Here is a 26,962-nt window from a genome sequence, read left to right on the forward strand (position 1 = left end):
TTTGCCTCATTTTTCATAAGACTGTTTGAATTACAAGGTCTATAAGATGCCTATCCTTTTTCTAATACCTTTTCATATCATAAAAGTCGACATAATTTCATTTCTTCTTAAATCACGATACTAAATCGGCCCTCTAAAGGATCAGAACTGATCACTAGGAGAAAAACGTTTAACAGTTTTAGCCCTGCCTATCAAACACTATATTAAATACTTTTATTTTCATCTTCAAAACATATACATTTGTTTTCATCTTCAGCGCATTCATTTATTTTCTTTTTCAATTAATACGTTATTTCATCTTCAGTGCATACATTTCTTTTCATCTTCAATGCATAAATGTATTTTCATCCTCAATGCACAAATTTATTTTCATCCTCAGTGCATAAATGTATTTCCGTCCTCAGTGCTCACATTCATTTTCATCTTTAATGCATAAATTTATTTTCATCTTCAACGCATACATTTATTTTCACCTTCAATCCAGCCGAAAATCTCAATCTCCAGCCTTGTTTCCTCAATCTTTCTCGTAGATTTAACAACATCAGTGCAGTTTACGAGGCTGCAAAGCGGTGAAGATTATATTACTTCTGTTCCCGGTCCCTTGCAAGAGCTGTAAATTGATTCCCGTTGGGATCGGCGCAACAAACCAGTCCCCTATTAAGGGGCCTTTCCTTCCCCAGTGGTTCTCAACCAGGGGTGCGAAGCCGGTTCCTAAGGGGTGCGAGATGCCTATAAATAATTAAAGCAAAATATATTTTTATTTATGCATGTTATTTTTTTCTGAGAGAAAATAAAAATAGAATATAATAAAATAAATAATAATAATAATAATAATAATAATAATAATAATAATAATAATAATAATAATAATTACTATTATTATTATTTTATTTATTTGTTTATTTTGCTACAGCACATCATATCAACTTTGTATTTTAGCTTTTTTTTTATTTCAGCAATTCAGGAGTTGCGAGAACTGACTGGAAAAGGTTAAGAACCACTGCACTAGAGGTTCATGAATTGGTTTTTATTATTATTATTATTATTATTATTATTATTATTATTATTATTATTATTTACAATACTCTTCCTTGGGATGCCGTACCTCAGCATCCAATAACAATGACACTTCCCAGCCAGAAACTACAGGTGATTTGATCGTTAATTTGATGTGGATTTTCAATTAAAGCATTACTGTTTACATTACGGCATAATTAACCTTAGCAAATTTAGACAAAAACAAAACTAAAAACAAAAACTATATATATGTGTGTATTTATATATATATATATATATATATATATATATATATATATATATATTATATATATATATAATGTATACGTATATATATATATATATATATATATATATATATATATATATATATGTGTGTGTGTGTATTCCTCAGGAGTGTTCAGTGCTCTCCTAAGCCAAGGGGAAAGGTAGACACTTAAGAAGTAGCTCAATTACGTTCGAGATATTGTCTCGGCGATTCGAAGGTATGGGTTTCTTTGTCGCAAAAGAAATCAGCTTCTTTTGACATTTCTCTCGTGCTGATAAGTAATCAAGCGACAATACCTCTGATTTGCAGAAAATGGAAACTTATTAACACACACAATTTTCTGTAATAATAACATATTTCAGCAATCAATGCACGTCTGAGAATCTTTACAACGTAGCCTACTTTTTTGCATAATTTTACTTCTTTAATAGTAAAAGCTGAGTAAATATTTCTTAAAAGCTCAGTAAATATTTCTTTTAGATTTCACCGTGGCATGATGACGCTTTACCTCTTTGCAGTGCTGTTTGCAATTAAATTTTCCAAGCGCTTTATTCTATACTTCTTGAACTTTGACATGTTCCAATTTGTACATGTGTTTCTTCTATATATTAAACCCCACATCTAATTTTCACCAACTACGTCACCCAGTTATTGTTTATTCACTCCCCTAGAATATCCAGCGTACCTTTTACTGATTTATTGACGTCATTATTTAGTACATCTGAGCAACCTCCGGGGTCTCAAATAGATTAGTCCTGAAGTTTTTACCTTTTACGCGGGAGCCAGTACCATTTGCCTCAATTAGTTTGTGATGTATATTTTATATATCAAGAACTGATCGGTGCCTAAATTTAATTGCTTACTAGGGTTAGCTCCGGAGGAAGAACAAAGCATTTATAAATTAACTCCTGAATCGCGGATGAATTCCGCTGGGCTGAAGACTTTTATAACGTTCGCCCTCTTGACATACTGGGTCCGCACGCAGATACATATATATATATATATATATATATATATATATATATATATATATATATATATATATATATATATATATATATATATATATATATATATATATATATATATATATATATATATATATATATATATATATATACTGTACATACATACATACTATACACACATATAATATATATGTGTATGTATATATATATACATACATACATACATACATACATACATACATACTGTATATATTACATGGATAGATAGATGGTTCATAGTATGGAAAAAGTCTGCAAATAAATCACACCAGTCATCTAAACTAGAATATAGAAAAGTTCATAACTGAGCTTGGATACTAGTTAAAAATTTTTAAAAATCTGATATTTCACATAGCCTACAATAAAAAGCTTCACGTGACCTACCTAAGGCCCACCCACCTGACACGAACGGGCTGTAAGTACCACAAATTGTAGTCTCAAGGGTTACTGGACTCTTAATCCCTTGACTTCTTTAGCTGATAAGTGTGCCTCTGGGATCTATGAAATAGTTTTTGACGGTGTGTAGGCGTCCAAAATTCACATCTGAAAAGAGGAAAGTGGAGAGAGTAATTGAATTCACTTGCACGTGGTTTCTGTTACTGATAGTCAAGAAAAAGGCGATATTAGTGTGACTAACCACACTTGGGGAGAATATTAAGCTCAATAGAACATATATGTTTGAAAATAATCATGCACGATATGAAAAATAAAGGTGATGAAAATGACAGAATTCAAGAAGCAAGAGAGATTTTGATGATCACAGGCGTGGCAATAAATCAAATGGGTGGAAAGGTTACGAAGACATTAAGAACGGGAACTAGAGGTAAATGAATCAGACATGTGTCTAGTGACCATATATTTATAAGAGGTATCATTTTCCACTGAAATATTACTTTGGTTTACCTACGATGGGTATTATTATTATTATTATTATTATTATTATTATTATTATTATTATTATTATTATTAAAAAATGCTAATGTTCCTTTAGGTTAACATGACAATTAAACTTTTTTTGATCAAACGAAGGAAGGAAGAATCGTAGTTATTTATTTAAAAAGTATTACAAAAAATACGAAAGGAATATTGGATGTTTTCTGTAATGCGTGTTATATTATTCTTAACATTAAGCAGTAATTTTTCGTTGCCTCATATTGCGTTAGGGCAGAGAGTCAATTAATATTAAATTGCCCTATTTTCATATTAATTCAAAAGTCCAGTTTTTCTGTTTACCCAAAACTACTAGGTATTATATAATATGAATGAATGTATTCGGCAATGACAAATATCGTTCGCAAACCATTCAACCTGAAAATGAATTCGCACACAATTGTAACCTCTCCGTCACTTAATCTTTTCAAATTTCATGGCCTTGAACTATTCAACAAATTGTTATACATAATTCACAATACTGTAATGTAATGTCGCATCACCCTTTCCCATCTGAATCACGCTGCGATGTAAAATAGCATAAAATTTCCCGTTTATTGTTCTTGGCCGAGAGGGATAGCAAAGGTGGCCTCACTATCGATAATACTTTGAATTATTGAAGCTATTAAAATGGGCCGCCGGCTGATAGGATACGTGGATCTGAATAATAAATAAAACGGATTACAGATTGATGTGCACAGAAAACATAAGTAAATTTATTCTACCACTTATAATTAGTTTTGATATTGATATATTATTTGTTGCCCCTGATAATCAAAACAACGATACAGTGCTATGCTTTGATACATACAATACATGTACATTGATAAGGTAATCATTGCCTGCTATATCTATCTAACTTATTTTTTTTAACATCGAGCAAACAAATTACATAAGTATGGTAGCATTAACATGGTTATATTATGGAAAATAATGTATTTCACTTATTTTCAGTAAGAAAGATTCGGCTAGTACATAATATCTGCCAAATTGATCATTTATTGCTTGCTTTTTTATTTTCTTCGTATTACTTTAAACTCTTTCAGTGTTTACAACCAATACACCTATATTATATTTTAATTATTTAATGTTTTTTTTAGGTTTTTCTATGCCATTCATTACAGATCTAACATTTTACGTAAAAATATGATTTATAATACAATAACACTTTCAGTTGCAGTTGTTTCATCTTTAAAATATATATAAGAGAGGCACTGGCAGACAGTGGCCATATCACTGAATTATTCATTTTTTCTATCTACTGTAGTTAAGTATTATTTTTGTTATTTTACTTCTTCCGTCACCCAGTCGTTTCTAACCTGTGCAGAGAGAATGAAAATAAGTTTTCATTCTGTCCTTAAACACTTCATTACATAATCATTATTTTCTTTAGAAGATCTTTCATAAGATATACTGCTCTTTCGATGATTGGTAAGAACGAGGCATTAAGAAAAATGTATATTTCAGTAACAGTGGCTATAATGAAAGCTTTGGTGCCTAAAATGCTTATTTAACAAAAAACACACTCGAATGTATATAATTTCATGCGCCAGTGCCTTAATTGTGATCATTAGAAATAAGGAAAAATGATCTTTCCATTAACAAGGAAAAATTGTTTTTTCATTACTGCCGACGAACGATGGTTTTGTTTTCCTAGGTGATTAAGAGGATAGTGCTCACGATTATGCAGAAGAGGATTATACTATTAGAGAACTTTTTAGTTTTCTGTAAAATAAAGCTATTGAGGTGGCTATTTGTCTGTCAGTCCGCACTTTTTTCTGTCCGCCCTCAGATCTTAAAAACCAATGAGGCTAGAGGGCTCCAAATTGCTAAGTTGAAAATCCACCCTCCAAACATCAAACATACCAAATTGCAGCCCTCTAGCCTCCATAGTTTTTATTTTATTTAAGGTTATAGTTAGCCATGAATCGTGCGTCTAGCAGCGCTTTCCGGAGACGTCGCAGACGCACCTTCACTTGACACCATCTGGGGAGCAACTGAGAGCTGCCCGGTCGTAGCTGAGAGTTTCATATAGCATTATACGCTGTACAGAAAACTCGATTGCGCCGAAGAAACTTCAGCGCATTTCTTACTTGGTTTTGTGTAGTTACGAAATTGTGGAACAGAACATTTGTTCAGATTGTTCATTGCGGTAAAAGATGTTAAAGAACAACAGCAAATGTGAGGCTTTCATGCCCTACTAGACAAAACACCTTAGCAATTTTTTCTCCCTCATCGACAGAAAATACAGACTGTCGTATAAATTGGAAACGGTAAAATTAGAACTGAATTACAGTTCTCCATTATCCAGTGGAGTCTGGGAAGCCTTTTAAGTTAATGACTATTTCAATACTACTCGACTTACAGAGCTTCCAGTTCCGCACCATATATCTCCAATTTGAAATAGTGGAGCGGGGGGGCGGGGGAGGTGTTATTTGCGCAAGATTAATGGAGGATTCTTGCGCATTTCTTCGAGTCGTAAATTAAATTATCTCCCAATATTGTGCTCATAATGTTGCCTATGTCTGCTACTATTTTTCAGGCTTTCGAATATTAACTGAATTTCATTTGCTCACGTAAAAAAGGAAAAAACTTATTACACTTTCATGCAAATTTTTAAAAATTCTTTATCAATAAGATAATTTTTATCCTCTAGTATATTGTACATGAAAAGAAAATGCAAAATTTGTTTCATGTTATTTACCATTCTTTTAAAGAACACATTAAAGAGGTTCTGCTTCAAAGGAAAACAGATGATTATTCTCTTTAAAAAGCAATCTCCCAAGGCCATAAATTTCTTCACGGACGTATTAATTTGGGAATCCCGAGAGGCCTTGTTTAGAAGTCTGTAGCACAAGATCTAAAGTGTAATTAAAGGTAATTTGCGACTATTTACAGACTTAAAGGGATCCAGTCCTAATAAAACGTGTATCCTGCTCAAGGGACACTTTTATTTTAACGAGCTAACTGATTGCACTTGGATTGCAATTTAAGACATTTTTACTCGCACGCAATTTTATTGTCTAAGTGTCAAGGCTTTGTTCTGGAGAAAATCGATTCACGAGGGACAGAAATGTGTCAAGGAAACTAAATCAAGCTTTAGCCTTAATTAATTCAGTTGTAATTCCATCAAAATTAGTCTATTAGATGAGCGGATGGCACCTAGTGCAATCCCTTTTAATCTTCATACTTCCTTTAAAATTGCAAGTTGGAAGTTCGAAGTACAAAACGTAAAACAACGTGGTAATTTTTTCCCTTATATTCTGTTTATTTCGGGTGATCGTAACAGTCTTTTTTTGGCTGAAGAAGCTTTGGCCGGTCCTGCTGAATTTGTCATTGATGGTCCATTTACTTATGATGGTGAAACATGCTTTCAGCCCAGAAAAATAGCTGATTTAACACAATAAATGTACATAAAACATGTACAAGCTTCCGACGACAGACGCCCAAAGCTTGCAATTCAGTCCCAGCCTTTCCGTTTAGTTGGCCCAGCTATGAAAGTATTACAGGATCAGCTGAGAGTCAGTGCCCTTAATGACTAAGCGACCTCATCCAGAAAGACTTAACTTCAGCCAAAGTAGCAAAGACTGGGCAGTACAGCGCATTAGATAGGTTCTTGAATTGCCGAAGGCGTCTCTCATCATTCTACCCAGCCGTGAATGGGCAGCTCCATCCTTCCCGGAAATCTACTGAAAATCCTGAAGGCTGTACCGTTATGGCGTCATTCTCTCTCTCTCTCTCTCTCTCTCTCTCTCTCTCTCTCTCAGATAACTCTGATTATTCCCTCGTCCTTCCTCCAGAAACAGACGATTTCAAAAAGACATAACTAGAAATTATTGGAGACCGGAAAATAACTGGCATTTGTGACATGCAAACACCAGCAACAAAACCAAACCAGAATCATTCATTAGAGAATACTTTCTTCCTTCGTCTGCCAGTCTCTTCAGAGATTACATACACGCATGCTGATATGTATGTATATGTGTGTTTCTATATATATATATATATATATATATATATATATATATATATATATATATATATAGTTATATATGTGTGTTCATGTATATATGCGTGTGCGTGTGTGTGCATGTGTCTGTGTCTGTGTGAGCGCGCACGTAACCAACGATGGCATTTGGAGAGACTGTGTACCCATTTTTCCTAGTGTACCAGTTTGCATTATTCTATATTGTTTAGAATGTAATGGAACCTGTTTAACCCTCGCGGAATGTAGAGTGATTTCCACTGGGTGATTCTCGTATCAAATAACAACAAATAGACGACTAAATTCATGGTATACAAATATAAAAAGAGAGGTGGTTTTTTTTCCTCTCTGGTTCTTATCTGTCTGTCCTACTCGCCTCCTCGGGAGATGAAAGTAGGTCTAACAAGAGCTTCTTAAGGGCCGTAGGTGGAAGCCTTACTGGTATCGGATGAGTCCATCCCCTCACCTACGGTAAAACCAATCCCTCTCAGAGAAGATTATATTATTCCCGGGACGAAAGGCACAGGGGACTATATTACGTGAGGCTTCTCTTCATTAGAGAAAAAGGATAAACGAGAAAAAGTAGAATCGGGGCGAAAATGTTGGTACATTCGGTGTTGCCACATGTACAGGAAAAGAAGACATTGTTTAAAGAATTTGCCATACTTTTCCTGGATAAGGAAGTAGCAGTGTCTGGAAAGAGATCCAGCATAAGACTTCTGTAAGGGTCCTACAAAGTCCAGTTTCAGTGTTTCAGCGTCTGGTTGATGCTTCTGACATTGGTGCACATAATAGTGAACTTATATGAAGAAAAGGAAAATACAATTTCTTTGAATTATATCACAAAATGAAATGAGAGAGAACGTATGTTAAGAAAAGAAAAATACACTTTGTTTGAATCACATCACAAAATGAAATGAGAGAATTCACAGCTAAAGAAACGAATCGTGTGAATTATAAGCATATGAAGAAAACACATTGTCATCAACGATAAATGAATCTAATACGCAGAGAAACTGTTAGGATTATGTCTACAAACAGGTATTTATGTAAATAATGGTATACCAACCCATTTCGATGAGTTGTTCATTATTATTCCAAACAAGTAATTTCACAAATACAGGCAAGGTTATGTTAGTTGTTTTACAGTAGTATAAAAAAAGAAACTGTAATTATACTCGCCTGTATTTCACCAGAGAACACTAGATTGCCCAACAGCTGTTTATATGCAGTGGAATACAAGCTTGTAGTTAGTTTAACTTCTGAAAACAGAATTTTTTCTCAAACCCTTATTGCAAAATGAGGCCTAATTGCTGCTACAATGGGGAATGGAGTTGCTTCATTTATCAGATTGAATTTTGAAACATGTCAGTAGTTATTCTAGCTAATTAGCAAACTTTCCTAACAATATATATATGATTTTAATATACAGTCCTTTATCATATCTCCACGAGATTATTTCCATATAAATGCTCTATGGCAAGATTATTATGAATATCATTTGAATTATCAGTGAACGCTTATTTATTCATTTATTGCTGAATTTTTGTAAATATGTCGCTGTTTTGTAATTAGTGCTCTGGCTAATTTGCAAACATTGCTCACCAGATATTTATTACTTTTAATATACTGTATCGTATATTTACGAGATTATTTTCACATAAAGATTCTGTGTCGAGAGTACCATGATTATCAGTCTAGTTATCAACGAACGCTTTTTTAGTTTTCTGTGAAAGAAAACTATTGTTCCGGCTTTATCTGCCCGTCCGCACTTTATTCTGTCCACACTTTATTCTGTCCGCACTTTTTCTGTCCGCCCTCAGATCGTAAAAACCACAGAGGCTAGAGTGCTGCAAATTGGTGTATTGATCATCCACCCTCCAGTCATCAAACATACCAAATTGCAGCCCTCTAGTCTCAGTAGTTTGTATTTTTATGTAAGGTTCAAGGTAGCCATTATCGTGCTTCTGGCAACAATATAGGATAGGCCACCAAGGGCCGTGGTTAAAGTTCGTGGGCCGTGGCTCATACAGCATTATACCGAGACCACCGAAAGATAGATCTGTTTTCGGTGGCCTTGATTATGCGCTGTAGCGGCTGTACAGAAAACTCGATTGCGCCGAAATAACTTCGGCGCATTTTTTACTTGTTTATTTGTTTATTCACTTTGCAAATTTCAGAGCGTAGTTCATGTTTTATTCACAAACGAAGACGGGGGTTTAGGAGTGGGGAAATGGAAATGCTAAAATTAGAATAAATTCCTACCAGCAATTTTGGAGAAGGGGCCGAGGCAGCTTTCACACTAATGACTACTTCAGTATTGCTCGACTTAACTCGCTCCACTTACTTCTTATTTAAAACTGGTGACTCCACCATCCAGGTTAATGTTGCATATCCTTTAGCCTTCTCGCTCGAGTTAATTCCTGAGGAAATTGGTTTTTTTTTTTTGTATGCCTTTACTTTATTAAATGTAAAGTGTGTACATTCAGTTACTTAATTGTTTCCTTTCATTTCATTGCTCTAATCTTCAAAAAAATGTAAGATGTTCATTGTCTAGGCAACATACCACTTGGAAGCGTTCATAAATAAGTTCGTTTATTTAGTTTTTTATGAAATTCTGAAAATTCTTTACGAATATTTTAGCAATATATTCAATTATAATTATATCCTTCTCGCTTTATGAGGATTAATTTTGAAAATTATTTAATAGTTCGTTCGGTGTAACTTCATTCCCGCAAGAAGATAAATTGTATTAATTTTTGGGGGGAGGGGGAGGTTGGGAATGGCGGAGGGGTGGGGTTGAGGGATGAGGCGTTAGGTTCGAGCTAACAGATGGTTGCACACCCTTTTTAGACAACTATCATAAATGAACATTTTCAGAGTAGGTTTATTATCCAAAAAGTATTGGTCTTTGTATTCATTAAAATGGTTATATACCCTCTTGAACATTAGTTTTTGCTTTTAAGACCTAGTCCTCATGATAAGCTTTTGTTCGACCTTATGTAGTTTGCATGAAAAAGCCTTAGAGTACAGGTGAAAGATCTTGCGCTCCACTGTTTCCCTTTCCAAGTAGCTATATACTTTGTTTATGGATAGACAGATAGGTAGATAGATAGATAGATAGATAGATATATAATTAGATAGATAAATAGATGGATAGATAGATAGATCATTAGATAGATAGATAGAGAGATGTGGGTACGCAAGTGTGTATTTGTGTATACATTTTTGTATTATGTCTACATGGCTGCCAATTGTAATACGGAATAAGTGAGACGATCATTCTAAGCAATGTTTAAAGGGTAAAGATGCCATATTTTGGGCAAACTGAAAAGTTAAGAGAGGTTGAGGATAGTGAAGAGAAAGTTCATATGAAAAAAATATATATATATATATACATATATGTGTGTATGTATGTATGTAATTTTATATACATACAGTATACACGTGTATGTGTGTATATTCATATGAACTTTCTCTTCACTTTTCACTTTAATGTTAGGTATGTTATCTCATTTTTTAAAGCAGTTCCCTACGTCAGTTACCCCAAGCAAGTTATATAGGTAAATGAGATGTCTTTCGTAAAGTGACACTGGTGCCCTAACCCCACCGGAGAGAATAATACCTCCATAATTCTGCCTCACAAAAGTAAACCCTCAAATATAATATGCTTTCCATTCTTCAGCTTTGATTCACAATTTCTCACATCTTTGACATACTTCCGCATGAATTCCCAGGTTTACAATTACTGCCAGCTTTTCCATCAGTCAGCATGACCCTTCTTCCGTTATCAACGTCCAGTAGCCGCTGACAATTCTAAACCTGCAGTATACTGTATAAATCCCCTCGATCTTCAACTGTTATTCCAAGATCCACTTAGTCTTCCATCTTTCGTTTGGTGTGCATGAGTTCCCCCCACCCCCGTGTTTGTGTGCATTGGAAAGCAATTATATTAGCTGCCGTTAAATGTGAGGGATTAATTACATTGGAAGAGGAGGGAAGATAATGGTAGCAGCTGCAAAAAATAATTAAATCCACCGAAAACTAAATGAGAGCGAGGAAAGGGCCATGGAACTACAAAGTGTGTTTTCTGAAGAAGGGAACAGTGAGAACGCCAGTCCTTCTCGTTTTAGGATTTATATTTGGCAAGGCTTATAAAGTCAATTTATCAGAAACAAAAATCACCATAATAACCTTAGCAAGTAAGGCTAAAGGGGCATAAATCAGCCATATAGATTTATAATAACACATTGACATGTTCATAAGTCTTTGAAAACCTTTTAAGTGCTCCAGTTATTTCAAAACTTATTTTTATGTAGGTAAGCCTCTATTTTATTTATGACCTTTAACGGTGTACCGTTGATGTGTCGAGCAGGATTCCTTGTAGCATTAATAAAAGGACGATAAAAATATATTTTATTTGCTCATTCGAAGAGAACAAAAACTTTGTCTTTTTGTGAGGCTTCAATGAACTACGACTTAATCATCGATCAGGTTTTCAGTTGTATTTTTTCCTTATTTAAAGAATAAATTTCTACATTCACATTTTGACAAATGGAGTTCCCCATCTCTTGAAATACTAGTTTATTTTCGCGTTTTATAAGCGTAGGTGCAGTTAGAATTAAGAATATATATATATATATATATATATATATATATATATATATATATATATATATATATATATATATATATATATAGTCAGTTTTACCAGATACACATGTAAATTTCAAATCCGTAATGACCTCTTAATTTGTTGACATAGTCACATTATTTGTATGCGCTGTCACCAAAAGCCTATATCTGATAGGGGAACAGACGAAGAATCTTTCACCCCTTCGTGGCAGGTTCAAAGCAACGTAGAAGTTCCAGCAAAGTTCCTTTGTGTACCTATATCCCACTCGGATATAGATTTATAACAGTAAGCGTTCGTAAAAAATGGTGTGGAAATATCACACATGAGAGGCCATTGTGGCTTCAAAAAGATTCCTTAATAAGTAACGTGGAAGTATTTCTTTACAGTGACTGCTGTAATATACTTCATACGAAACAGAACAAAACAAAAAATCCATGTCGCCAGTATTCAACCATCCCAATTAAATAATTAGATCTTGGCGAGAAATAATTGCCACCTAATTATCACGTTTAATCATTTCTTTCCCGAGGAATTTCACCCGTTTGAATTCAGATCTACAGTTCTCTCCTTCACATTTTTCAGTTTCTAATTTCAATTATTTTTCTTCATCCTTTTGTTACCTGGCCTCGTTTCCATTTTACAGGCCTTTTCACCTGGTAAATCTTTAATACATAGGGCCCAACTATTTTGACATATGCCAAATCCCTAAGTCATCTTTTATAGTAATCTATAGGACCTATGGGTAACATTTTCCTCGGTGTATAAGTCTGAATATAAATCTTTCTTTTCAGTGCTTACTGAAGTAAGCGTTTGTAACATTAACCTCACACCTGTTCTTTACTGTAGCAAATTTTCGAGACTACACTATTGATCATTCCAGCCACTGTCTTGCATCGTTTTTCAGCTTTCTTCCCATTGTCCATTAAGTTAATAAACTATTATTCATTCTGCATGATGTGTATTTAATATTTTTGTCTCATTCTGCATGATGTATAATTAATATTTTTGTCACACCAAAATTTTGAGAGAATATCAGAAACATTTTAGTTTTTTTTTTAGGGCAGAAGCAAAGGAAATAACTAAATACTTAGACATTCAGCAGGAATGAAATTGATTCTGGTTGCGCGGGTTTTCTGATAATTCGTAAAAGATTAGCAAGCCTCTTTTGATTTTACAACAAACCATATCAGATTTTGGCAGACTGATACTTAATATTGTCCACTGACAGCTTGGTTCCTTTAAGCTTAATAGAGTTTTATATCGTATAATCCCCATCAACCTTATCATAATCGCTTCCAGGCCAGCCTCTTAGAATATCGGGTGATTTTGCCAAGATAATCCTTCATCACAGTTTTCAAGTCACAGAATGAAATTCAGTTAGATATAACCGAATGACTAATAAAAAGAGTTAATTTCTTAAGCTGACTATTTTTTTTACTGCGTTATTCATTTTTTCGATTAGTTACTTATATCGTTTTATTCAATAATATTCATAGTCATTGCTTACAAATGGTATATGTGAATACTAGAGTTTCATTAACTATTTCAAAAATTCTTCAAGAAAAGATCTCACAATAGAGTACTTTAAAATAACAAATTCCTTTTAAAAATGATCGAGCAGAGATTGAACTTAATGATCCACTAGGCTTTTCATTTTCAAGCTGTTACACGTATTTCCTTCAACGATCACTGTACCTATAAGTGATTCGGTATGTATTCTGCTTTAAAAGGATTATCACTCCCCTCTTTGTTGGACGTGATCAGAAAACTGGGCTCATCAGGTGGGATTCCTGTCTCATAGCTCCGCTTGACGAAGCAATCTGGAATTCTAGATCTAAAAATCAAAATTAATTCTATACTAGGAACTCTGGGTTTTTGTATTTTTATGCGTATTTGTTTATTCATTCATTAACTACTTTCCATAAAATTTTCAAAGAAAAATTACATTAAAAGCGGCCCGTGTCAGTAAAATAATACGCCCTCTTTGTTCTTGAACAAAATTACAGGCTGTATTTTTTGAGCCGCTAGATATAGATATCTAGTAACTTGAATTACAACTTTTGCTACCGATAGCTAAAAAGTATTATTAGTCTATTGTTCTAGATACAACAAAACCCACACAAACGCGTATGTATAAGAAATGCTTGTAAAACACAGGCACACACAGAAGGCCTCTCTTCCCAACCACCCTTTTACATTTCTTTCCGTCCATATCCTTCAAGTTTTGCCGTGTGTATTAAAGGACCGGAAAAAAAAAATATGGATATGGTATTTTACGGCTTCCCCTTTACCTGAATGAGTTCCGTTGAAAAAGGAAGTTTATACCATTAGGAAAAGGTTTTAAAACAAAAAACAACCGCCATTTTTCTTCTTTCTCGTTGAATTGGAACACCCCAAAATTGTTTTACAATATTTCCCCCCTTTTTATTTTTTTTCCTCTCTTGTTCGGTTTTTGCATCTGTTTTTATTGCCTTCGCTTTGAAAACTGAAAGTACCGTCAACAGCAGTTTTCTGTCTCTCCCTATCTGTCGCTGTCTGGATCGACCCAATTCATTTCTGGGGAAAATATAAAAAGCAGTGGATTTTGAGGTAAAACCATAACTATTTCAAAATTAGTTTTTCGTTAACCTGATAGATCAAGAGCTTATAGAGGGTACAAGCTGAACAAATCCATTAAGATTTTTTTGGGGGGAGGGAGGGGAGAAAACATCTCTGCTCATCCACAAATTGGTTGATGAGCGCAATTGGAAACGTAGCACGCCGTGGAAAAATAATAATGTACGTGATCACAACAAAGAAACAGGACCCTTTTCAGACGATAAATGATACCACTGTAGAACATTACATTCTAAACAGAAAGGAATTTACGGAGAGCAAATAGAGAAATTGTTACGTCTTTTATTCCGAACATATTCCCGATTAATATGCCTCATCAATTTTCGCAAAAGATTTCATTTATTAATGGTATTTTATGCTACGTAGGCGTTTTTATTGCATACTGTCGTTATGGGTGGTTGGCTTTGCAAACACTCCTTTGAATTATATTGTCAGTGCACCGAATAGAAATAAATATCTGCGAATAGATATAAATCATTAAATGCCATGAAGAGTATGTTACTATGTTATGATAGGAGAACTTTCTTCACAAGTAATATGTCTTGATTAAATGAAATGTGATTGCAGAATACCTGGAGAACACTTACTTTCTTTTTGCAGTAATATTTTTATTATTGAGCCAATAAAAAAAACTGTCTTAAAGTAGATATTGGTGCAATGATGAACTTAACGCACATTATAATCGAATTCCAAGATTTAGTATTTATTTCTTGAAACTATACAGGATCTTCTTCAAACAGCACTTTTATCCTCTCTATCACTTATACCACCTCTATTCTTTCCTGTCCTCAACACTTTCTCATTTTGTCATTTCTCTCAAGAACTCGGAATTAAACAAATCTATCAAGCTATATTATTTTCTTATTTACATGACTTTATCTATTCTATCATATCCTAAAATCATGGCCCTGGTTCCATGTAATCCACACGGATGATAATTTATATGAACGTCCCTTTCACATTCAGCGACTGTGTTCCACCTCCATAAAGTAAATGGAGTTAACTCAGCTGTCCTTCACACATCGCTGTTGGTTTCCCAAAACTCTCTCTCTATCTGAAAACGTTGCCTTCAGTTACCTTCCTTAACGAGGTTAGGAGGAAGTTTTTTGTTTTGTTTTTCCATACGTGTCCCTGTGTGTTGGTCTGTTGGTTTGTTATCAGTCTAAAATATATTATCGAAAACTGATGGAACTTATTGAAAATATTCATTTATTTAATTGATCAAAGTTATTTTACAATTTCTCCCACTCAATACATTCTCAGAAGAATGATGGCTGTGCACTAATTTTATTGTTTTCCCCTTACGCTAATAACAAAGGAAATTAAGGACTTTTTCAGGATATGTACTGAGAGATGTACTTATTCTTAATGCATTATGCTGATGTTTCAGTTTAGAAAATATGTTAATTTAAACGCTGCACTGAAATGTATGTGTATATATATATATATATATATATATATATATATATATATATATATATATATATATATATATATATATATATATATATATATATATATATATGCATACATACATACTGTACATACATGTATATACATATACATACATATGTATAGATATACATTTACATATTGTGTGTATATATATATATATATATATATATATATATATATATATATATGCAAAATAGAAACAGAACTGGTATATTTGAAACTCCCGCAGCTCCGTCGCTAAAAGAGAAAATATAATTTCATGGGCTACTTCCAGCTTAATGACTCATGAAGGCCGTCGTTTGACATTTCATAGCCTGCCGTGACCTATATACGGGACAGAGGAGCAAAAACATTTATGTGAAATGAAACTGTTGTACAATAGCCGTCTTTTTCTCAATTTGCGATTTTTTTTTATAAATTCGTGAAAATGAATTTTCCAATCATGTTCTGGTCTTTTTTTTTTTTAACGATCTGTTGCCAGGCGTATCAAAGGAAAAAAAATTTTATCAGTGATTTGAGTAACTGTAAATTAAATGGAAATTGAAATGCTTTTTTTTCGGTTATTTTATTGTAAGGATATCTGTAAATTGTTATTTATTCATTGACAGTAATATTACTCTATTAGTATTTGCATGACCTTGAAAAATCAGATCTTTTTATCTGAGTTTAGGGTTAGTATAATAACCAAGAAGTGGTAATAACTGATATTTTGACATTTTACGGTTTGTCTGTGATTTGCATTACGTTACCGCTTTTTTTCTTTTTTTTTTGACAGCCCTTGGGTCGAGCAGTTTTACTCAAAATACCCGAAATATTGAATTCACAATGTTTTATTTCCGTTGCATTCGAATTTTAAATCACTGGTTCCCAATTAATCGCCCTAACAATAACTTTATTGAAAACGGGACAACTGGTGATCCTGCCTTTATAAAGAGGTACATATTATTATTATCATTTTTATTATTATTATTATTATTATTATTATTATTATTATTATTATTATTATTATTATTATTGCTGTTGTTGTTGTTAATATTTCGGAAAGAGATCCTCTATCAAACAAACTTCATTGAACAGAATGGCATCCAGACTTATTATTATTATTATTATTATTATTATTATTATTATTGTTGTTGTTGTTGTTGTTGTTGTTGTTGTTGTGTATTCATACTGTAACAAAGAAGTTGTACAAAGCAGAGGTTATACTATTTATAACGCACACATCTGCAAGTTTTATGCAGGTAATTTGACCCGACCCAAATTTTTCGTAGACACGTCTTCTCTGAGCCTTCGTTAAATCTGTCTTTTTAGCCAGCTGAAACGACTTGTTTTATTATCAACACTGCACACAAAGAATGCAGTCTTTAGTGTCAACATGTCATATAAAAGGAATTGTTGGGAATAAAATGAAATTAAATAGAATCCGGTGCCGCATTGCATAGGTCTATTTTCAAATCGAATGAGGTGTTTGCCAGTTTACGAGTTTTTTTATATTAATTCTCTCTCTCTCTCTCTCTCTCTCTCTCTCTCTCTCTCTCTCTCTCTCTCTCTAGTCAGCCCATAACTTACCAGCCCAGGAACTTATTACCCAGATGTGATGGCCAAACATTTCTTTGTCTCATTGTAGCCTAATTTCATTTCAGCCAGACATAATTCAGGGACTTTTATGGCATCACGGATTTTTCAATTCTGCGCTGCTTCTTTACCATAACTGGACTGACGAAGAAGAGTCAGATCTACGGTATTTTTTAAGTATTGCTTTTATAAATACGATGTTTATTTTTATCGTATGTAATCTACAAAGTATCTTGAAAACGCAAGACAAATGTTTAAATGCTGAGATCAGTTAACTGCTTCAGGCTTTAGTAGCGCGTGACGATTTCCACAGAAGGAATTTTTACTGAAATATCTGCTATATAGCCTAATTGAAGTTTCTAACATACAACTTCCTGTGATTGGAATATAACATTAAGTTTGTATTGTTCCACGCCACTTAAACGTTATTGGATTTGATAAAAACTTTCCCAGTAATTCAGGAGACATTGCCCGTGAAGTTGTTCGCATTCCAGGTTATAATAATCGTTCAAGTCATTATTGTTTGCCACTGTACTGCTAAGTTAATTTATTATACATTACGGAACTCGTTATTTCTTTAAGTGTATGTTTGTTGTTATCATCAAGTAAGCGTCGGGTGGTGTAAGTGCGGGATATTCAGAGGATCTAATAAGTAGAAGAGAGCTAATTTCAAATAAAAATCTTTGGTTCATTGATTATTCATTTCACAAACTTGGTTAATTTCGTTGGTTTATTTTATTAGAAACTGATAATTACAATTCAGCAAAAAACTCCCACCAGGTCTGGGTATAATCAAACTTTTTTTTGTCAACCCTGTTACAGTTTTTAATTTTTTGTAGAAGAAAACCATTGTGCCGGCTTTGTCCGTCCGTCCGCACTTTTCTGTCCTCCCGCAGATCTTAAAAACTACTGAGGCTAGAGGGCTGCAAATTGGTATGTTGATCATCCACCCTCCAAACATCAAACATACCAAATTGCAGCCCTCTAACCTCAGTAGTTTCTATTTTTTTAAAGGTTAAAGTTAGCCATAATCGTGCTTCTGGCAGCGCTATAGGATAGGCCACCACCGGGCCGTGGTTAAAGTTTCAAGGGCCGCAGCTCATACAGCATTATACCTAGACCACCGAAAGATAGATTTGTTTTCCGTGACCTTATTATACACTGTAGCGGCTGTAAAGCAAACTCGATTGCGCCGAAGAAACTTTGGCGCATTTTTTGTTTAATAATATTTTTGAACGAAACCGTTTTTTCTTCATTTTCTTCTAGGTAAGAGATAAAAAAAAAAAAACCGCGTAGCGGACCTGGGCACATCCCGCACACCTGATTGACATGTCACGCCGACAAAAAAAATGGGAGAGGCGTAACTGGAATTCGTAAAAGAACTAAAAATCGAGATCTGTGATAGACGTTTCTTTTAACAGGGTTTGAAAAAATAGATGCGGAATACCATTTTTCCCACACGGGGAAGAGGAAAACGGGGAAAGAAAGTCTCGTTCACTGCGTCTCTTTCTCTGTTGGCGGATGACTGTTCTTAGTTGTTTTCTGTGCGATGAGAACAGATATATGTTTTGGAAGCAAACGTAAAGGTACTTTGTATTACTTGCATGACGATGTTAGGACACCTGTTTAAGAGTCCCGGAGGGGAGTAGTGCCGTCAGTGCACCTCATGCGTTGCACTGTAGGCATTACTTAAGGTTCTTTGCAGCGTGCCTTCGACCCCTGGCTGAAACCCTTTTCGTTCCTTTTACTCTACCTAACAATAGATTCACAGTGCAACTGCGAGGTTTTCCTCATGTTACACCTTTCAGACCTTTTGCTGTCAATTTCTGTTTCAACGCTGAATGACCTCATAGGTCCCATTGCTTGGCCGGTGACCTAAATTCTATATTCAAACCTGTTCAAGATGGATATTGGAAAATCACTGTGACACAAAAACGTAAAAAAGGAACTATAACGCTTCAAAGTACTGAAAAAGCTTTATTAAACTCTTAAGAAATTACTATACTTGAAAGAAGAGTTTTCTTGATCAACAATGTCTGTAGATATACAAAGCAGAAGCACATGGCGAGGGCTGCTGTGTCTCCTTCGGTATTGCTTTCCAATAAAAACACCAGTATCAGTTATCCGGCAATTAGTATTTCATTTCACTTTTGTTAAATGAAGACAAGATGCAACCAACTTGCACCCAATAATTTTCAAGTAACACGCCCGCTATGCTTGTAATTTTCATTCAGAAATTTAAAATAGTGATTGCTGATTTATGATAATTCTCAGTAGACGTGTTTAACTTGGTGTCTTTAGAAAGAGTTTTTTTTGTTTTTCTATTTGCATCTGCTTACACTAACAGAGCGTAATTCATCCTTACGTTTGCTTAATCTGGTTTCTTTTTCTTTTCTTCCAGGAAGAGAGATGTCTCATTACAAAGGATAGCTACTAAAAAACCAGGTGAGTTCTTCCTTTTTGTCACTAATCATCTGTCTGTCGTAATGGGTCTGTTGTTTCTGTGAACTCCAGTTCTTAGCTAAGTTGGTCCTGACACAATCTTTCATATATATATATATATATATATATATATATATATATATATATATATATATATGTGTGTGTGTGTATATATATATATATATATATATATATATATATATATATATATATATATATATATATATATATATATATATATATATATATATATACACATATATATACACATATATATAAACAAAAATATTTACATGTACATATATATATATACACACACACATATATATATATATATATATATATATATATATATATATATATATATATATATATATACTGTAGAAGAAGGTACCACCAGCATCCTGGCCCTCAGCAAGTACATTGGAATGAGGTGTGTCGATGTCGTTTGGCATTCCGTGGTTGTCACTTATCCTATCCATGTCCTGACCAGACATCACGTTGCTTATGTTTGCTGATCGAATGACAAGTACTATTAGGAACATGTTACTGCCCTTGGCAGAAAATGTGATGGTGCATATTTCTACAGCAATGAATAAGACGGAAATGTATTATACCTACACTGTTGCATCTGCATAAACAAAAAAAATTGTCTTATTGCCGATAAGATCTTTGTCATACGTATATGTCCGTACAAAATAAAATTGTAATTGTCCAGATTTAAATTTGAAGCAAAGAATCGATAGTGTTTGTAGAGAGAGAATTTTGAAAGCGGTGCAAAAACAAAATCCTATATCTCTCGAGAATACTCATGAACGGGAACCTTCATATTGCACCCTGCAGTTAGTATAATGGAAAGAAATTTGGGTAAAACTTTACTTTAGTTGCAAGGAATTTGCGAGGCCTGATTCCCAGCAGTCGCCGACCGGAACAGGTTACCGCCTTTCTGGGCCTCCCTGCCAGGTCAGGGCACGTCACCCTAAGTTAGGTTAGGTAGGTAAGATCTGGTTAGGTCAGGACCTGGCATTATGGGAAAGGTTATGTCTTTTTATGTATGAGGAACCTGTCCCGGTCGATGGCTGGCGGGAATCAGGCCGCGCAACTAAAGTAAAGTTTTACCGAAATTCTTAGTAATTAATAATAAATAAGTATATTCATAAACCTTCGGATGAATTGTTCAAAAGAAGTGTATATCCTTTGCAGCAGCGTCACTTTCAACCTCATTCAGCGTAATTACGTTTTTGGCAGAATATAAAACTTTCATGATTTTTCTATCCAGACAAAAAAAAAAAAACTATAATTCACTACAGGCTGAATAAATTCCTTTTCTTTTTCTCCTTCAAAAGAACAAGTAATTCATATACTGTCCTCATATGAAAATTGTCTATAAAACAAGTAAAACAAATGCGCCAAAGTTTCTTCAGCACAATCGAGTTCACTTTACAGCCGCTACAGCGTATAATCAAGACCACCGAAAATGAATCTATCTTTCGATGGTCTCGGTATAATGCTGTATGAGCCGCGGCCCATGGAACTTTTAACCACGACCCTGTGGTTGCCTAGCCTATATCGTTGCCAGAAGCACGATTATGGCTAACTTTAACCTCAAATGAAATGAAGCTACTGAGGCTAGAGGGCTGCAATTTGGAATGTTTGATGATTGGAGGGTGGATGATCAACATACCAATTTGCAGCCCTCTAGCCTCGGTAGTTTTTAAGATCTGAGGGCGGACAGAAAAAGTGCAGACGGACAAAGCCGGCACAATAGCTTTCTTTCACAGAAAACTAAAAATGTATTTGTTTTTAGGGTGTAAATATAAGGAATTGATTTGCACTCAAATTGTGCCGACAGTTTAAGAATTTTGTTTACCTAATGGAAATCCCTGGCATGGAGCTTCAATTTCCCAGAGTCCTGTGAGGTAAACAGTTCATCTGTTCATTATTCTTTCCGTGCCATTGTATATAGATATGTTTATTTCAGTTACCAACAACTCCATAACTGCATAATTTTAAAGCGTTAAAATTTTGCGGATCGATGTCCATCTGGTTCCAGAAGCTTTAAACTGGTCCTAAATCGTTGTTCGTGCATTATACGTGTCTATTTGAAACGTACTAATCATTATGAATCGTAGCTGAAATAGTAAGAAAAAATACAAATAATGACAGTCCCTCGTCAAATCTGATTAACATGAAAGCATACGTTTGTTCATGCAATTTCCAACAAAATATTCGCAAAGAAAATATCGGGAAAAAAGGATATTGGCTGAATCGCTATTGACTCAGAATATTTTAAATATTCATACACATCAGAGTAATTATAAATTAGGCTCCTTCATTAGTGAACGTTTATAGGCGCATTATACTTCCGTTAATAAGCTTTTCATTCATATAAGCAGACCACCAAATATTATTCTTCAGAGAAAGTACGTTCATAATTCCTCTTTTTCCACTTTTGAACGTCATATTTTTTTTTTTCATGAGAAATATTGTTCGATTTGAATACAGCCATTCTTACAGTGTTAATTACCAGTATTTTTCATTTAATTTTATTTTTTCTCGAAACTTTGATTTTGTATATTCCGAAAGAGGGTGGTATGTTGTCTCTCCATGGCTTAATCAACATATTCCAAAGATTCCTTGGCGCTTCATGCATAAATTATTTGGGTATGGGATGGGAATTGGTTCACTTGATACACAATCAATTGTTTAAATTTCTCGGATTGACTGTTTTCCTAAACAAGTAAAAATTGCGCCGAAGTTTCTTCGGCGCAATCGAGTTTTCTGTACAGCCGCTACCGCTTATAATCAGGGCCACCGAAAATAGATCTATCTTTCGGTGGTCTCGGTATAATGCTGTATGACCCGCGGCCCATGAAACTTTAACCACGGTCCGGTTGTGGCCTATCCTATATTGTTGCCAGAAGCACGATTATGGCTAACATTAACCTTAAATAAAATATAAACTACTGAGGCTAGAGGGCTGCAATTTGGTATGTTTGGAGGGTGGAGGATCAACATGCCAATTTGCAGCTCTCTAGCCTCAGTAGTTTTCAAGATCTGAGGGCGGACAGAAAAAGTGAAGACGGACAAACAAAGCCGGCACAATAGTTTTCTTTTACAGAAAACTAAAAGTGACTTTGTCAATACTTCCCTTACAGCATGATAGATTAAAGACGATGGACGTCAGAAAGCAAGAGGTTGCTTTTGTTAGGCCTGACGATACGCAAATTATTATGTTCTCTCATTAATATAATTAACATGCCAATGCACAAGTCTTCAGCAGTAATGAATCATTGATATTAATTATTTACTGGAAAAATGCGTGGTCCTTGATAATTTTTGGAATAAGTTAAATTCCACGTTTTTCTTTTGTTAATTTTAAATTTTAAAAATGCTAAATTAAAGGATATATATAAATTTTAGGAGGAATCTGAGTGGCAATAATCACAAGATTCACGCGAATTTAGCGTTAAACAATTATGATAGAAGATAATTATGGCGTCTATGTCAATTACATAAGGCTGATTAAAATGATGGCTTAAAGGTGCTCCTCATGATCATGTAAACAGAGGTAATCAGAAAATATCATTCCATCTGCTTTGACATTTTCCGTAAATCCAGAAGAAACGTAAACGTTCGGCATCAACTAAATGTACCTTGAACAGTACCTAATCTGTCCCATTGTAACATACGTATACCTTAGCTTAACCAGACCACTGAGCTGGTTAACAGCTCTCCTAGGGCTGGCCCGAAGGATTAGATTCTATTTTACGTGGCTAAGAACCAATTGGTTACCTAGCAATGGGACCTACAGCTTATTGTGGAATCCGAACCACATTACAACGAGAAATGAATTTCCATCACCAGAAATAAATGCCTCTAATTCTTCATTGGCCGGTCGGAGACTCGAACGCGGGCCAGCAGAGTGCTAGCCGAGAACGGTACCCACCCGTCCAATGAGGAACTATTGTAACATAAGAGCTCGGCTCCCAACATTCCAGGAGCCTCAACAACACCGCCACGGTCTAGCCTCTCTATCCAACTCCCTCTCCCCGTTTTTTTCCTTCCACTTCCAATGGGCATCTTCCTCTCCCGTTCTTTCCCTCCACTTCCAGTGGGCATCTTCCACTTCCATTCTTTCCTTCCATTTCCAATGGGCATCTTCCTCTCCCGTTCTTCCCTTCCACTTCAGATGGGTCTCCCACCGAGGAAATGACTTATCGTAGCATCTGGCCTCACGTTTTTACCATTTTACCCTTTTACTTCTTCACCTCGCTCGCTCTTTCCGTTCCACACGTGCATCTTGAGTCAGCGGCGAGTCCCGGTTCCCGCAGACGCGGCTCTTCATTTATCATGAAATAATTTCCGTCACAAGACGGATGTATTTCCTCTCTTTCTGTCGCGTCTGTACGGCATCATTTCCCGTCAGGGGTGTGAATGTCGAGTCGGCCTTCGTATTTTTTTTATGAAAAGTTTTTTTAATTTTTTTCATTTCCCGGCTTAAATGCATAATTCACGAAGCCTTGTCATCTTCAAAGTCTCCCCTCGCTGTTCTTGCTACACCTGTTTTCTCAGAAAAACAACCTCCAAATGTGGAAGTAAGATGCTCAAGTGTACCATTTTTTTGTTCTTTTTGTTTTTTATATTTCTTATTCGCACTTTTTTTGCTCGTGTATTAGTTTTCTGTAAAAGAAAACTATTGTGCCGGCTTTGACTTTCCGTCCGCACTTTTTCTGTCCGCCCTCAGATCTTAAAAACTACTGAGGCTGGAGGGCTGCAAATTGATATGTTGATCATCCACCCTCCAATCAACAAACATATCAAATGGCAACCCCTCTAGCCTCAGTAGTTTTTTTTCTATTTTATGTTAAATTTAGGCAACGATATAGGATAGTCCACCACCAGGCTGTGGTTAAAGTTTCATGGGCCGCGACTCATACAGCGTTATACCGAGACCAACGAAAGATAGATCTATTTTCGGTAGCCTTGATTATACGCTATAGCGGCTGTACAGAAAACTAGGTTGCGCCGGAGAAACTTCGGCGCATTTTTACTTGTTTTTGAATATAAATTTATTTAATTCAGCGTCAGTCTTTTCCCCGTGTTTTCGCGTAGATTCCTCTTCACTGCAGTGTTTGTGGTTTTTATTATCTTACAGAAGGTAGTAATGATAAATTTATGTTATTTTCCTCATAACAAATGTTTAAATGCTTGGATTAAAAATATCATTTTGAAATAAAATAAGGCTTTATTTCTGGTCATTATTTCTGGTACAGCTCTTCTGTTCTTTAACAGTTGACAGTTGTAAAATTTCTTCGGCGCAGACGAGTTTTCTGTATAATGCTGTATGAAACTTTCAGCCACGGCCCATGAAACTCTTAGAAGCCGTCCATGAAACTTTCACCCACAGCCCGGTAGTGGCCTGTGTTGTTGGCACCTATAGCGGTGCCAGACGCACGATCATGGCTAACTTTAACCTTAAATGAAAGAAAAACTACTGAGGCTAGAGGGCTGCAATTAGGTTTGATTTATGATTGGAGGGTAGATGATCAACATGCCAATTTGCAGCCCTCTAGCCTCAGTAGTTTTTAAGATCTGAGGGCGGAGAGAAAAAGTGCGGACGGAAAGGCAAATAGCAATCTCAGTAGTTTTTTGTACAGAAAACTATAACATCATGTAATAAGGTTATTTTCACTTGTGAAAATAACCTTTTTGAATTGGAATCACAGGCAATTGTACGAAATCTCCAGGATAAAGAAAAAGTACACGACTTCCGCGTCTCCAGATACTTCAGAGGAGCATAATATAAAACCAGCTATTAAAAGTTAACAGGGAATATTTGCCTCTATCAAATATAAAAGAGCAAACACAGAGCGGAAAAAAACCCGACTCTTTTTATCTACCTGAAATTGAGTCAATATAGACTGCAAGATGAGAAGTAACCCAGATCTGATATGACTATACAAGGCTGTATTTGTTTAGTTAATATTTATGATTCGATTTAGTTATTCATGAAGCTACCAGAGAATCGAGAGAAATGGATATGCAAATACGCAGAAATGATTGAATATTATATTGGTTTACCTAATCGGACTGGCGGAGGATAATCTTTGCTTTGAAATGTATTGATTGGAGTTAATTTTGCTCAGGATTTAGGATTAATTATTCGTAGAATACACAGAAAGCCTTATCGTAGAATATTTGAATGAGAGAGTCAATTGATTCAGTATTTTTCCTCCTAACGTGTGTGCAGTGCTAATGGTTTAGGCGATAATAAAAGCCTCATTGAAGTCCATAAATTTATGGTTTTGCCCTGTGAAAGATTACACTTCTCAGTCTCTTTTTATGTTTTTGGTATTGTTAATTCGACTTACTTCCAATGATCCATTTACTTGAAAACCGTTCTGACCCTTTTCCATCATTCTCTTGAAGCCTGTATATCTGCTAAGAAATAGTGGAATTTTGTGTTATAAGCAAAGAGTATTTACCAGGTACTAGTCAAAAGGATTTGGAACAAGGTTGGCCTGAATAAGCGGGACTCTTGCATATTTGGTGGTCACGTGAATAACATTATCACGACAGTTATATGTGTACTCAGGAATTTCCTCTAGTTGTGATTAAGTTAAAAAAAAACCGTCATTTTTTTTCCTACGTAACAAAACTAGCCTAGATAGTCTCAATGATCTTTGAAGCTCTTGCCCAGTGACCTAAATACTGTCAACAAACGTCTTTTTTTGGTCATCACTCTACCTCATATTGACATAGTTCCTCGTTGGGAGAGTCGGTAGAGTTGTCGGCTAGCACTCGCTAGACCCGAGTTCGAGTCTCCGGACGGCTAATGAAGAATTAGAGGAATTTATTTCTGGTGATAGAAACTCATTTCTCGCTATAATGTGGTTCGGGTTCCACAATAAGCTGTAGGCCCCTTGCTAGGTAACCAATTGTTTCTTAGCCACGTAAAATAAGTCTAATCCCTCGGGCCAGCCCTAGGAGAGCTGTTAATTAGTTCAGTGGTCTGGTAAAACTAAGTT

The 26,962-nt window shown here is 35.0% G+C and overlaps 1 long non-coding RNA gene across 1 annotated transcript in view; it reads left to right on the plus strand.

The window, feature by feature from the left end:
- Positions 1-26,962, plus strand: part of LOC136832750 (uncharacterized) — a 587,618-nt gene that overhangs the window by 395,070 nt on the left and 165,586 nt on the right. The window contains exon 6 of the long non-coding RNA XR_010851306.1: positions 19,891-19,934. This is a non-coding gene — a long non-coding RNA (uncharacterized lncRNA). The remainder of the gene's footprint in view (positions 1-19,890; positions 19,935-26,962) is intronic.

Source organism: Macrobrachium rosenbergii, chromosome 50 (assembly GCF_040412425.1).
Source record: "Macrobrachium rosenbergii isolate ZJJX-2024 chromosome 50, ASM4041242v1, whole genome shotgun sequence".
NCBI classification, from domain to species: Eukaryota; Metazoa; Arthropoda; class Malacostraca; order Decapoda; family Palaemonidae; genus Macrobrachium; species Macrobrachium rosenbergii.